Below are 17416 nucleotides of genomic sequence, written 5' to 3' on the forward strand. Positions count from 1 at the left end.
ATATCGGTACCGAACGATTGATCGGTACCGCACATTCGATTTATCGGTATCGCACATTCGATTAATCGGTACCGCACATATGATTGATCGGTACCGCACATTCGATTGATCGGTACCGCACATTCGATTGATCGGTACCGAACATTCGATTGATCGGTACCGCACATTCGATTGATCGGTAACGCACATTCGATTGATCGGTAACGAACATTCGATTGATCGGTACCGAACATTCGATTGATCGGTAACGCACATTCGATTGATCGGTACCGAACATTCGATTGATCGGTAACGCACATTCGATTGATCGGTACCGCACATTCGATTGATCGGTACCGAACATTCGATTGATCGGTAACGCACATTCGATTGATCGGTACCGCACATTCGATTGATCGGTACCGCACATTCGATTGATCGGTAACGCACATTCGATTGATCGGTACCGAACATTCGATTGATCGGTACCGCACATTCGATATATCGGTACCGAACGATTGATCGGTACCGCACATTCGATTGATCGGTACCGCACATTCGATTGATCGGTATCGAACATTCGATTGATCGGTACCGCACATTCGATTGTTCGGTACCGCACATTCGATTGATCAATACCGCACATTTAATTGATCGGTACCGCACATTCGATTGATCGGAAACGCACATTCGATTGATCGGTACCGCACATTCGATTGATCGGTACCGCACATTCAATTGATCGGTACCGCACATTCGATTGATCGGTACCGAACATTCGATTGATCGGTACCGCACAATCGATTGATCGGTACCGAACATTCGATTGATCGGTACCGAACATTCGATTGATCGGTACCGAACATTCGATTGATCAATACCGCACATTCGATTGATCGGTAACGAACATTCGATTGATCGGTACCGCACATTCGATTGATCGGTAACGAACATTCGATTGATCGGTACCGCACATTCGATTGATCGGTACCGAACATTCGATTGATCAATACCGCACATTCGATTGATCGGTACAGCACATTCGATTGATCGGTACCGAACATTCGATTGATCGGTACCGCACATTCGATTGATCGGTACGGTACCAAACATTCGATTGTTCGGTATCGCACATTAGTTGATCGGTACCGCACATTCGATTGTTCGGTACCGCACATTCGATTGATCGGTACCGCACATTCGATTGATCGGTACCGCACATTCGATTGATCGGTACCGAACATTGGATTGATCAATACCGCACATTCGATTGATCGGTACCGCACATTCGATTGATCGGTACCGAACATTCGATTGATCGGTACCGCACATTCGATTGATCGGTACCGCACATTCGATTGATCGGTACGGTACCGAACATTCGATTGTTCGGTATCGCACATTAGTTGATCGGTACCGCACATTCGATTGTTCGGTACCGCACATTCGATTGATCGGTACCGCACATTCGATTGATCGGTACCGCACATTCGGTTGATCGGTACCGCACATTCGATTGTTCGGTACCACACATTCGATTGTTCGGTACCGCACATTCGATTGATCGGTATCGAACATTCGATTGATCGGTACCGCACATTCGATTGATCGGTACCGCACATTCGATATATCGGTACCGAACGATTGATCGGTACCGCACATTCGATTGATCGGTACCGCACATTCGATTGATCGGTATCGAACATTCGATTGATCGGTACCGCACATTCGATTGTTCGGTACCGCACATTCGATTGATCAATACCGCACATTTAATTGATCGGTACCGCACATTCGATTGATCGGTACCGAACATTCGATTGATCGGTACCGCACATTCGATTGATCGGTACCGCACATTCGATTGTTCGGTACCGCACATTCGATTGATCGGTACCGAACATTCGATTGATCGGTACCGCACAATCGATTGATCGGTACCGAACATTCGATTGATCGGTACCGAACATTCGATTGATAGGTACCGAACATTCGATTGATCAATACCGCACATTCGATTGATCGGTACCGCACATTAGTTGATCGGTACCGCACATTCGATTGTTCGGTACCGCACATTCGATTGATCGGTACCGCACATTCGATTGATCGGTATCGCACATTCGATTCATCGGTACCGCACATATGATTGATCGGTACCGAACATTCGATTGATCGGTACCGCACATTCGATTGATCGGTACTGCACATTCGATTGATCGGTACCGAACATTCGATTGATCGGTAACGCACATTCGATTGATCGGTACCGCACATTCGATTGATCGGTACCGAACATTCGATTGATCGGTACCGCACATTCGATTGATCGGTACCGAACATTCGATTGATCGGTACCGCACATTTGATTGATCGGTACCGCACATTCGATTGATCGGTATCGAACATTCGATTGATCGGTACCGCACATTCGATTGATCGGTACCGCACATTCGATATATCGGTACCGAACATTCGATTGATCGGTACCGCACATTCGATTGATCGGTATCGCACATTCGATTCATCGGTACCGCACATATGATTGATCGGTACCGAACATTCGATTGATCGGTACCGCACATTCGATTGATCGGTACGGCACATTCGATTGATCGGTACCGAACATTCGATTGATCGGTAACGCACATTCGATTGATCGGTACCGCACATTCGATTGATCGGTACCGAACATTCGATTGATCGGTACCGCACATTCGATTGATCGGTACCGAACATTCGATTGATCGGTACCGAACATTCGATTGATCGGTACCGAACATTCGATTGATCAATACCGCACATTCGATTGATCGGTAACGAACATTCGATTGATCGGTACCGCACATTCGATTGATCGGTAACGAACATTCGATTGATCGGTACCGCACATTCGATTGATCGGTACCGAACATTCGATTGATCAATACCGCACATTCGATTGATCGGTACCGCACATTCGATTGATCGGTACCGAACATTCGATTGATCGGTACCGCACATTCGATTGATCGGTACGGTACCAAACATTCGATTGTTCGGTATCGCACATTAGTTGATCGGTACCGCACATTCGATTGTTCGGTACCGCACATTCGATTGATCGGTACCGCACATTCGATTGATCGGTACCGCACATTCGGTAGATCGGTACCGCACATTCGATTGTTCGGTACCGCACATTCGATTGTTCGGTACCGCACATTCGATTGATCGGTATCGAACATTCGATTGATCGGTACCGCACATTCGATTGATCGGTACCGCACATTCGATATATCGGTACCGAACGATTGATCGGTACCGCACATTCGATTTATCGGTATCGCACATTCGATTAATCGGTACCGCACATCTGATTGATCGGTACCGCACATTCGATTGATCGGTACCGCACATTCGATTGATCGGTACCGCACATTCGATTGATCGGTACCGCACATTCGATTGATCGGTAACGCACATTCGATTGATCGGTAACGAACATTCGATTGATCGGTACCGAACATTCGATTGATCGGTAACGCACATTCGATTGATCGGTACCGAACATTCGATTGATCGGTAACGCACATTCGATTGATCGGTACCGCACATTCGATTGATCGGTACCGAACATTCGATTGATCGGTAACGCACATTCGATTGATCGGTACCGCACATTCGATTGATCGGTACCGCACATTCGATTGATCGGTAACGCACATTCGATTGATCGGTACCGAACATTCGATTGATCGGTACCGCACAATCGATTGATCGGTACCGAACATTCGATTGATCGGTACCGAACATTCGATTGATCAATACCGCACATTCGATTGATCGGTAACGAACATTCGATTGATCGGTACCGCACATTCGATTGATCGGTAACGAACATTCGATTGATCGGTACCGAACATTCGATTGATCAATACCGCACATTCGATTGATCGGTAACGAACATTCGATTCATCGGTACCGCACATTCGATTGATCGGTAACGAACATTCGATTGATCGGTACCGCACATTCGATTGATCGGTACCGCACATTCGATTGATCGGTACCGCACATTCGATTGATCGGTACCGCACATTCGATTGATCGGTACCGCACATTCGATTGATCGGTAACGCACATTCGATTGATCGGTACCGAACATTCGATTGATCGGTACCGCACAATCGATTGATCGGTACCGAACATTCGATTGATCGGTACCGAACATTCGATTGATCAATACCGCACATTCGATTGATCGGTAACGAACATTCGATTGATCGGTACCGCACATTCGATTGATCGGTAACGAACATTCGATTGATCGGTACCGAACATTCGATTGATCAATACCGCACATTCGATTGATCGGTAACGAACATTCGATTCATCGGTACCGCACATTCGATTGATCGGTAACGAACATTCGATTGATCGGTACCGCACATTCGATTGTTCGGTACCGCACATTCGATTGTTCGGTACCGCACATTCGATTGATCGGTATCGAACATTCGATTGATCGGTACCGCACATTCGATTGATCGTTACCGAACATTCGATTGATCAATACCGCACATTCGATTGATCGGTACCGCACATTCGATTGATCGGTACCGAACATTCGATTGATCGGTACCGCACATTCGATTGATCGGTACCGCACATTCGATTGAACGGTAACGCGCATTCGATTGATCGGTACCGCACATTCGATTGATCGGTACCGCACATTCGATTGATCGGTACCGCACATTCGATTGATCGGTACCGCACATTCGATTGATCGGTACCGCACATTCGATTGTTCGGTACCGCACATTCGATTGTTCGGTACCGCACATTCGATTGATCGGTATCGAACATTCGATTGATCGGTACCGCACATTCGATTGATCGTTACCGCACATTCGATTGATCGGTAACGCACATTATATTGATCGGTACCGAACATTCGATTGATCAATACCGCACATTCGATTGATCGGTACCGCACATTCGATTGATCGGTACCGAACATTCGATTGATCGGTACCGCACATTCGATTGATCGGTACCGCACATTCGATTGATCGGTACGGTACCGAACATTCGATTGTTCGGTATCGCACATTAGTTGATCGGTACCGCACATTCGATTGTTTGGTACCGCACATTCGATTGATCGGTACCGCACATTCGATTGATCGGTACCGCACATTCGGTTGATCGGTACCGCACATTCGATTGTTCGGTACCACACATTCGATTGTTCGGTACCGCACATTCGATTGATCGGTATCGAACATTCGATTGATCGGTACCGCACATTCGATTGATCGGTACCGCACATTCGATATATCGGTACCGAACGATTGATCGGTACCGCACATTCGATTGATCGGTACCGCACATTCGATTGATCGGTATCGAACATTCGATTGATCGGTACCGCACATTCGATTGTTCGGTACCGCACATTCGATTGATCAATACCGCACATTTAATTGATCGGTACCGCACATTTGATTGATCGGTACCGCACATTCGATTGATCGGTACGGTACCGAACATTCGATTGTTCGGTATCGCACATTAGTTGATCGGTACCGCACATTCGATTGTTCGGTACCGCACATTCGATTGATCGGTACCGCATATTCGATTGATCGGTACCGCACATTCGGTTGATCGGTACCGCACATTCGATTGTTCGGTACCACACATTCGATTGTTCGGTACCGCACATTCGATTGATCGGTATCGAACATTAGATTGATCGGTACCGCACATTCGATTGATCGGTACCGCACATTCGATATATCGGTACCGAACGACTGATCGGTACCGCACATTCGATTGATCGGTACCGCACATTCGATTGATCGGTACCGAACAATCGATTGATCGGTACCGCACATTCGATTGATCGGTACCGCACATTCGATTGTTCGGTACCGCACATTCGATTGTTCGGTACCGCACATTCGATTGATCGGTATCGAACATTCGATTGATCGGTAACGCACATTCGATTGATCGGTACCGAACATTCGATTGATCAATACCGCACATTCGATTGATCGGTACCGCACATTCGATTGATCGGTACCGCACATTCGATTGATCGGTACCGCACATTCGATTGATCGGTACCGCACATTCGATTGTTCGGTACCGCACATTCGATTGATCGGTATCGAACATTCGATTGATCGGTACCGCACATTCGATTGATCGGTACCGAACATTCGATTGATCAATACGGCACATTCGATTGATCGGTACCGCACATTCGATTGATCGGTACCGAACATTCGATTGATCGGTACCGCACATTCGATTGATCGGTACCGCACATTCGATTGATCGGTACCGCACATTCGATTGATCGGTACCGCACATTCGATTGATCGGTACCGCACATTCGGTTGATCGGTACCGCACATTCGATTGTTCGGTACCACACATTCGATTGTTCGGTACCGCACATTCGATTGATCGGTATCGAACATTCGATTGATCGGTACCGCACATTCGATTGATCGATATCGCACATTCGATTCATCGGTACCGCACATATGATTGATCGGTACCGAACATTCGATTGATCGGTACCGCACATTCGATTGATCGGTACTGCACATTCGATTGATCGGTACCGAACATTCGATTGTTCGGTAACGCACATTCGATTGATCAATACCGCACATTCGATTGATCGGTACCGCACATTCGATTCATCGGTACCGCACATTCGATTGATCGGTACCGCACATTCGATTGATCGGTACCGCACATTCGATTGTTCGGTACCGCACATTCGATTGTTCGGTACCGCACATTCGATTGATCGGTATCGAACATTCGATTGATCGGTACCGCACATTCGATTGATCGGTACCGCACATTCGATTGATCGGTACCGCACATTCGGTTGATCGGTACCGCACATTCGATTGTTCGGTACCACACATTCGATTGTTCGGTACCGCACATTCGATTGATCGGTATCGAACATTCGATTGATCGGTACCGAACATTAGATTGATCGGTATCGCACATTCGATTCATCGGTTCCGCACATATGATTGATCGGTACCGAACATTCGATTGATCGGTACCGCACATTCGATTGATCGGTAACGCACATTCGATTGATCGGTACCGAACATTCGATTGATCGGTAACGCACATTCGATTGATCGGTACCGCACATTCGATTGATCGGTACCGAACATTCGATTGATCGGAAACGCACATTCGATTGATCGGTATCGCACATTCGATTGATCGGTACCGCACATTCAATTGATCGGTACCGCACATTCGATTGATCGGTACCGAACATTCGATTGATCGGTACCGCACAATCGATTGATCGGTACCGAACATTCGATTGATCGGTACCGAACATTCGATTGATCGGTACCGAACATTCGATTGATCAATACCGCACATTCGATTGATCGGTAACGAACATTCGATTGATCGGTACCGCACATTCGATTGATCGGTAACGAACATTCGATTGATCGGTACCGCACATTCGATTGATCGGTACCGAACATTCGATTGATCAATACCGCACATTCGATTGATCGGTACCGCACATTCGATTGATCGGTACCGAACATTCGATTGATCGGTACCGCACATTCGATTGATCGGTACGATACCAAACATTCGATTGTTCGGTATCGCACATTAGTTGATCGGTACCGCACATTCGATTGTTCGGTACCGCACATTCGATTGATCGGTACCGCACATTCGATTGATCGGTACCGCACATTCGGTTGATCGGTACCGCACATTCGATTGTTCGGTACCGCACATTCGATTGTTCGGTACCGCACATTCGATTGATCGGTATCGAACATTCGATTGATCGGTACCGCACATTCGATTGATCGGTACCGCACATTCGATTGATCGGTACCGCACATTCGATTGTTCGGTACCGCACATTCGATTGTTCGGTATCGCACATTCGATTGATCGGTATCGAACATTCGATTGATCGGTACCGCACATTCGATTGATCGGTACCGAACATTCGATTGATCGGTACCGCACATTCGATTGATCGGTACCGCACATTCGATTGATCGGTACCGCACATTCGATTGATCGGTACCGAACATTCGATTGATCGGTACCGCACAATCGATTGATCGGTACCGAACATTCGATTGATCGGTACCGAACATTCGATTGATCGGTACCGAACATTCGATTGATCAATACCGCACATTCGATTGATCGGTACCGCACATTCGATTGATCGGTATGGTACCGAACATTCGATTGTTCGGTATCGCACATTAGTTGATCGGTACCGCACATTCGATTGTTCGGTACCGCACATTCGATTGATCGGTACCGCACATTCGATTGATCGGTACCGCACATTCGGTTGATCGGTACCGCACATTCGATTGTTCGGTACCACACATTCGATTGTTCGGTACCGCACATTCGATTGATCGGTATCGAACATTCGATTGATCGGTACCGCACATTCGATTGATCGATATCGCACATTCGATTCATCGGTACCGCACATATGATTGATCTGTACCGAACATTCGATTGATCGGTACCGCACATTCGATTGATCGGTACTGCACATTCGATTGATCGGTACCGAACATTCGATTGATCGGTAACGCACATTCGATTGATCGGTACCGCACATTCGATTGATCGGTACCGAACATTCGATTGATCGAAAACGCACATTCGATTGATCGGTACCGCACATTCGATTGATCGGTACCGCACATTCAATTGATCGGTACCGCACATTCGATTGATCGGTACCGAACATTCGATTGATCGGTACCGCACAATCGATTGATCGGTACCGAACATTCGATTGATCGGTACCGAACATTCGATTGATCGGTACCGAACATTCGATTGATCAATACCGCACATTCGATTGATCGGTAACGAACATTCGATTGATCGGTACCGCACATTCGATTGATCGGTAACGAACATTCGATTGATCGGTACCGCACATTCGATTGATCGGTACCGAACATTCGATTGATCAATACCGCACATTCGATTGATCGGTACCGCACATTCGATTGATCGGTACCGAACATTCGATTGATCGGTACCGCACATTCGATTGATCGGTACGGTACCAAACATTCGATTGTTCGGTATCGCACATTAGTTGATCGGTACCGCACATTCGATTGTTCGGTACCGCACATTCGATTGATCGGTACCGCACATTCGATTGATCGGTACCGCACATTCGGTTGATCGGTACCGCACATTCGATTGTTCGGTACCGCACATTCGATTGTTCGGTACCGCACATTCGATTGATCGGTATCGAACATTCGATTGATCGGTACCGCACATTCGATTGATCGGTACCGCACATTCGATATATCGGTACCGAACGATTGATCGGTACCGCACATTCGATTGATCGGTATCGCACATTCGATTAATCGGTACCGCACATATGATTGATCGGTACCGCACATTCGATTGATCGGTACCGCACATTCGATTGATCGGTACCGAACATTCGATTGATCGGTACCGCACATTCGATTGATCGGTAACGCACATTCGATTGATCGGTAACGAACATTCGATTGATCGGTACCGAACATTCGATTGATCGGTAACGCACATTCGATTGATCGGTACCGAACATTCGATTGATCGGTAACGCACATTCGATTGATCGGTACCGCACATTCGATTGATCGGTACCGAACATTCGATTGATCGGTAACGCACATTCGATTGATCGGTACCGCACATTCGATTGATCGGTACCGCACATTCGATTGATCGGTAACGCACATTCGATTGATCGGTACCGAACATTCGATTGATCGGTACCGCACAATCGATTGATCGGTACCGAACATTCGATTGATCGGTACCGAACATTCGATTGAACAATACCGCACATTCGATTGATCGGTAACGAACATTCGATTCATCGGTACCGCACATTCGATTGTTCGGTATCGCACATTAGTTGATCGGTACCGCACATTCGATTGTTCGGTACCGCACATTCGATTGATCGGTACCGCACATTCGATTGATCGGTACCGCACATTCGGTTGATCGGTACCGCACATTCGATTGTTCGGTACCACACATTCGATTGTTCGGTACCGCACATTCGATTGATCGGTACCGCACATTCGATTCATCGGTACCGCACATTCGATTGATCGGTACCGCACATTCGATTGATCGGTACCGCACATTCGATTGTTCGGTACCGCACATTCGATTGTTCGGTACCGCACATTCGATTGATCGGTATCGAACATTCGATTGATCGGTACCGCACATTCGATTGATCGGTACCGAACATTCGATTGATCAATACGGCACATTCGATTGATCAGTACCGCACATTCGATTGATCGGTACCGAACATTCGATTGATCGGTACCGTACATTCGATTGATCGGTACCGCACATTCGATTGATCGGTACCGCACATTCGATTGATCGGTACCGAACATTCGATTGATCGGTACCGCACAATCGATTGATCGGTACCGAACATTCGATTGATCGGTACCGAACATTCGATTGATCGGTACCGAACATTCGATTGATCAATACCGCACATTCGATTGATCGGTACCGCACATTCGATTGATCGGTATGGTACCGAACATTCGATTGTTCGGTATCGCACATTAGTTGATCGGTACCGCACATTCGATTGTTCGGTACCGCACATTCGATTGATCGGTACCGCACATTCGATTGATCGGTACCGCACATTCGGTTGATCGGTACCGCACATTCGATTGTTCGGTACCACACATTCGATTGTTCGGTACCGCACATTCGATTGATCGGTATCGAACATTCGATTGATCGGTACCGCACATTCGATTGATCGATATCGCACATTCGATTCATCGGTACCGCACATATGATTGATCTGTACCGAACATTCGATTGATCGGTACCGCACATTCGATTGATCGGTACTGCACATTCGATTGATCGGTACCGAACATTCGATTGATCGGTAACGCACATTCGATTGATCGGTACCGCACATTCGATTGATCGGTACCGAACATTCGATTGATCGAAAACGCACATTCGATTGATCGGTACCGCACATTCGATTGATCGGTACCGCACATTCAATTGATCGGTACCGCACATTCGATTGATCGGTACCGAACATTCGATTGATCGGTACCGCACAATCGATTGATCGGTACCGAACATTCGATTGATCGGTACCGAACATTCGATTGATCGGTACCGAACATTCGATTGATCAATACCGCACATTCGATTGATCGGTAACGAACATTCGATTGATCGGTACCGCACATTCGATTGATCGGTAACGAACATTCGATTGATCGGTACCGCACATTCGATTGATCGGTACCGAACATTCGATTGATCAATACCGCACATTCGATTGATCGGTACCGCACATTCGATTGATCGGTACCGAACATTGGATTGATCGGTACCGCACATTCGATTGATCGGTACGGTACCAAACATTCGATTGTTCGGTATCGCACATTAGTTGATCGGTACCGCACATTCGATTGTTCGGTACCGCACATTCGATTGATCGGTACCGCACATTCGATTGATCGGTACCGCACATTCGGTTGATCGGTACCGCACATTCGATTGTTCGGTACCGCACATTCGATTGTTAGGTACCGCACATTCGATTGATCGGTATCGAACATTCGATTGATCGGTACCGCACATTCGATTGATCGGTACCGCACATTCGATATATCGGTACCGAACGATTGATCGGTACCGCACATTCAATTGATCGGTATCGCACATTCGATTGATCGGTACCGAACATTCGATTGATCGGTACCGCACATTCGATTGATCGGTACCGCACATTCGATTGATCGGTAACGAACATTCGATTGATCGGTACCGAACATTCGATTGATCGGTAACGCACATTCGATTGATCGGTACCGAACATTCCATTGATCGGTAACGCACATTCGATTGATCGGTACCGCACATTCGATTGATCGGTACCGAACATTCGATTGATCGGTAACGCACATTCGATTGATCGGTACCGCACATTCGATTGATCGGTACCGCACATTCGATTGATCGGTAACTCACATTCGATTGATCGGTACCGAACATTCGATTGATCGGTACCGCACAATCGATTGATCGGTACCGAACATTCGATTGATCGGTACCGAACATTCGATTGATCAATACCGCACATTCGATTGATCGGTAACGAACATTCGATTCATCGGTACCGCACATTCGATTGTTCGGTATCGCACATTAGTTGATCGGTACCGCACATTCGATTGTTCGGTACCGCACATTCGATTGATCGGTACCGCACATTCGATTGATCGGTACCGCACATTCGGTTGATCGGTACCGCACATTCGATTGTTCGGTACCACACATTCGATTGTTCGGTACCGCACATTCGATTGATCGGTACCGCACATTCGATTCATCGGTACCGCACATTCGATTGATCGGTACCGCACATTCGATTGATCGGTACCGCACATTCGATTGTTCGGTACCGCACATTCGATTGTTCGGTACCGCACATTCGATTGATCGGTATCGAACATTCGATTGATCGGTACCGCACATTCGATTGATCGGTACCGAACATTCGATTGATCAATACGGCACATTCGATTGATCGGTACCGCACATTCGATTGATCGGTACCGAACATTCGATTGATCGGTACCGTACATTCGATTGATCGGTACCGCACATTCGATTGATCGGTACCGCACATTCGATTGATCGGTACCGAACATTCGATTGATCGGTACTGCACAATCGATTGATCGGTACCGAACCTTGATCGGTACCGAACATTCGATTGATCGGTACCGAACATTCGATTGATCAATACCGCACATTCGATTGATCGGTACCGCACATTCGATTGATCGGTACGGTACCGAACATTCGATGGATCGGTATCGCACATTAGTTGATCGGTACCGCACATTCGATTGTTCGGTACCGCACATTCGATTGATCGGTACCGCACATTCGGTTGATCGGTACCGCACATTCGATTGTTCGGTACCACACATTCGATTGTTCGGTACCGCACATTCGATTGATCGGTATCGAACATTCGATTGATCGGTACCGCATATTCGATTGATCGGTACCGCACATTCGATATATCGGTACCGAACGATTGATCGGTACCGCACATTCGATTGATCGGTACCGCACATTCGATTGATCGGTACCGCACATTCGATTGATCGGTACCGCACATTCGATTGTTCGGTACCGCACATTCGATTGTTCGGTACCGCACATTCGATTGATCGGTATCGAACATTCGATTGATCGGTACCGCACATTCGATTGTTCGGTACCGCACATTCGATTGTTCGGATCCGCACATTCGATTGATCGGTATCGAACATTCGATTGATCGGTACCGCACATTCGATTGATCGGTACCGCACATTCGATTGATCGGTACCGCACATTCGATTGATCGGTACCGAACATTCGATTGATCGGTACCGCACAATCGATTGATCGGTACCGAACATTCGATTGATCGGTACCGCACATTCCATTGATCGGTACCGAACATTCGATTGATCAATACCGCACATTCGATTGATCGGTAACGAACATTCGATTGATCGGTACCGCACATTCGATTGATCGGTAACGAACATTCGATTGATCGGTACCGCACATTCGATTGATCGGTACCGAACATTCGATTGATCAATACCGCACATTCGATTGATCGGTACCGCACATTCGATTGATCGGTACCGAACATTTGATTGATCGGTACCGCACATTCGATTGATCGGTACGGTACCAAACATTCGGTTGATCGGTACCGCACATTCGATTGATCGGTATCGAACATTCGATTGATCGGTACCGCACATTCGATTGATCGGTACCGCACATTCGATATATCGGTACCGAACGATTGATCGGTACCGCACATTCGATTGATCGGTATCGCACATTCGATTAATCGGTACCGAACATTCGATTGTTCGGTACCGCACATTGGATTGATCGGTACCGCACATTCGATTGATCGGTACCGCACATTCGATTGTTCGGTACCGCACATTCGATTGTTCGGTACCGCACATTCGATTGATCGGTATCGAACATTCGATTGATCGGTACCGCACATGCGATTGATCGGTACCGCACATTCGATTGATCGGTACCGAACATTCGATTGATCGGTACCGCACATTCGATTGATCGGTATCGCACATTCGATTGATCAGTACCGCACATATGATTGATCGGTACCGCACATTCGATTGATCGGTACAACACATTCGATTGATCGGTACCGCACATTCGATTGATCGGTACCGAACATTCGATTGATCGGTAACGCACATTCGATTGATCGGTACCGAACATTCGATGGATCGGTAACGAACATTCGATTGATCGGTACCGAACATTCGATTGATCGGTACCGAACATTCGATTGATCGGTAACGCACATTCGATTGATCTTACCGATCATTCGATTGATCGGTACCGCACATTCGATTGATCGGTACCGCACATTCGATTGATCGGTACCGCACATTCGATTCATCGGTACGGTACCGAACATTCGATTGTTCGGTATCGCACATTCGATTGATCGGTACCGCACATTCGATTGTTCCGTCCCGCACATTCGATTCATCGGTATCGAACATTCGATTGATCGGTACCGCACATTCGATTGATCGGTACCGCACATTCGATATATCGGTACCGAACATTCGATTGATCGGTACCGCACATTCGATTGATCGGTACCGCACATTCGATTGATCGGTACCGCACATTCGATTGATCGGTACCGAACATTCGATTGATCGGTACCGCACAATCGATTGTTCGTTACCGAACATTCGATTGATCGGTACCGAACATTCGATTGATCGGTACCGAACATTCGATTGATCAATACCGCACATTCGATTGATCGGTAACGAACATTCGATTGATCGGTACCGCACATTCGATTGATCGGTAACGAACATTCGATTGATCGGTACCGCACATTCGATTGATCGGTACCGAACATTCGATTGATCAATACCGCACATTCGATTGATCGGTACCGCACATTCGATTGATCGGTACCGAACATTCGATTGATCGGTACCGCACATTCGATTGATCGGTACGGTACCAAACATTCGATTGTTCGGTATCGCACATTAGTTGATCGGTACCGCACATTCGATTGTTCGGTACCGCACATTCGATTGATCGGTAACGCACATTCGATTTATCGGTACCGCACATTCGGTTGATCGGTACCGCACATTCGATTGATCGGTACGGTACCGATCTTTCGATTGATCGGTACCGCACATTCGATTGATCGGTACCGCACATTCGATTGATCGGTACGGTACCGAACATTCGATTGTTCGGTACCGCACATTCTATTGATCGGTACCGCACATTCGATTGATCGGTAACGAACATTCGATTGATCGGTACCGAACATTCGATTGATCGGTAACGCACATTCGATTGATCGGTACCGAACATTCGATTGATCGGTAACGCACATTCGATTGATCGGTACCGCACATTCGATTGATCGGTACCGAACATTCGATTGATCGGTAACGCACATTCGATTGATCGGTACCGCACATTCGATTGATCGGTACCGCACATTCGATTGATCGGTAACTCACATTCGATTGATCGGTACCGAACATTCGATTGATCGGTACCGCACAATCGATTGATCGGTACCGAACATTCGATTGATCGGTACCGAACATTCGATTGATCAATACCGCACATTCGATTGATCGGTAACGAACATTCGATTCATCGGTACCGCACATTCGATTGTTCGGTATCGCACATTAGTTGATCGGTACCGCACATTCGATTGTTCGGTACCGCACATTCGATTGATCGGTACCGCACATTCGATTGATCGGTACCGCACATTCGGTTGATCGGTACCGCACATTCGATTGTTCGGTACCACACATTCGATTGTTCGGTACCGCACATTCGATTGATCGGTACCGCACATTCGATTCATCGGTACCGCACATTCGATTGATCGGTACCGCACATTCGATTGATCGGTACCGCACATTCGATTGTTCGGTACCGCACATTCGATTGTTCGGTACCGCACATTCGATTGATCGGTATCGAACATTCGATTGATCGGTACCGCACATTCGATTGATCGGTACCGAACATTCGATTGATCAATACGGCACATTCGATTGATCGGTACCGCACATTCGATTGATCGGTACCGAACATTCGATTGATCGGTACCGTACATTCGATTGATCGGTACCGCACATTCGATTGATCGGTACCGCACATTCGATTGATCGGTACCGAACATTCGATTGATCGGTACCGCACAATCGATTGATCGGTACCGAACCTTGATCGGTACCGAACATTCGATTGATCGGTACCGAACATTCGATTGATCAATACCGCACATTCGATTGATCGGTACCGCACATTCGATTGATCGGTACGGTACCGAACATTCGATGGATCGGTATCGCACATTAGTTGATCGGTACCGCACATTCGATTGTTCGGTACCGCACATTCGATTGATCGGTACCGCACATTCGGTTGATCGGTACCGCACATTCGATTGTTCGGTACCACACATTCGATTGTTCGGTACCGCACATTCGATTGATCGGTATCGAACATTCGATTGATCGGTACCGCATATTCGATTGATCGGTACCGCACATTCGATATATCGGTACCGAACGATTGATCGGTACCGCACATTCGATTGATCGGTACCGCACATTCGATTGATCGGTACCGCACATTCGATTGATCGGTACCGCACATTCGATTGTTCGGTACCGCACATTCGATTGTTCGGTACCGCACATTCGATTGATCGGTATCGAACATTCGATTGATCGGTACCGCACATTCGATTGTTCGGTACCGCACATTCGATTGTTCGGATCCGCACATTCGATTGATCGGTATCGAACATTCGATTGATCGGTACCGCACATTCGATTGATCGGTACCGCACATTCGATTGATCGGTACCGCACATTCGATTGATCGGTACCGAACATTCGATTGATCGGTACCGCACAATCGATTGATCGGTACCGAACATTCGATTGATCGGTACCGAACATTCCATTGATCGGTACCGAACATTCGATTGATCAATACCGCACATTCGATTGATCGGTAACGAACATTCGATTGATCGGTACCGCACATTCGATTGATCGGTAACGAACATTCGATTGATCGGTACCGCACATTCGATTGATCGGTACCGAACATTCGATTGATCAATACCGCACATTCGATTGATCGGTACCGCACATTCGATTGATCGGTACCGAACATTTGATTGATCGGTACCGCACATTCGATT

The sequence above is a fragment of the Apostichopus japonicus genome, chromosome 11 (assembly GCF_037975245.1).
Source record: "Apostichopus japonicus isolate 1M-3 chromosome 11, ASM3797524v1, whole genome shotgun sequence".
Lineage (NCBI taxonomy): Eukaryota > Metazoa > Echinodermata > Holothuroidea > Aspidochirotida > Stichopodidae > Apostichopus > Apostichopus japonicus.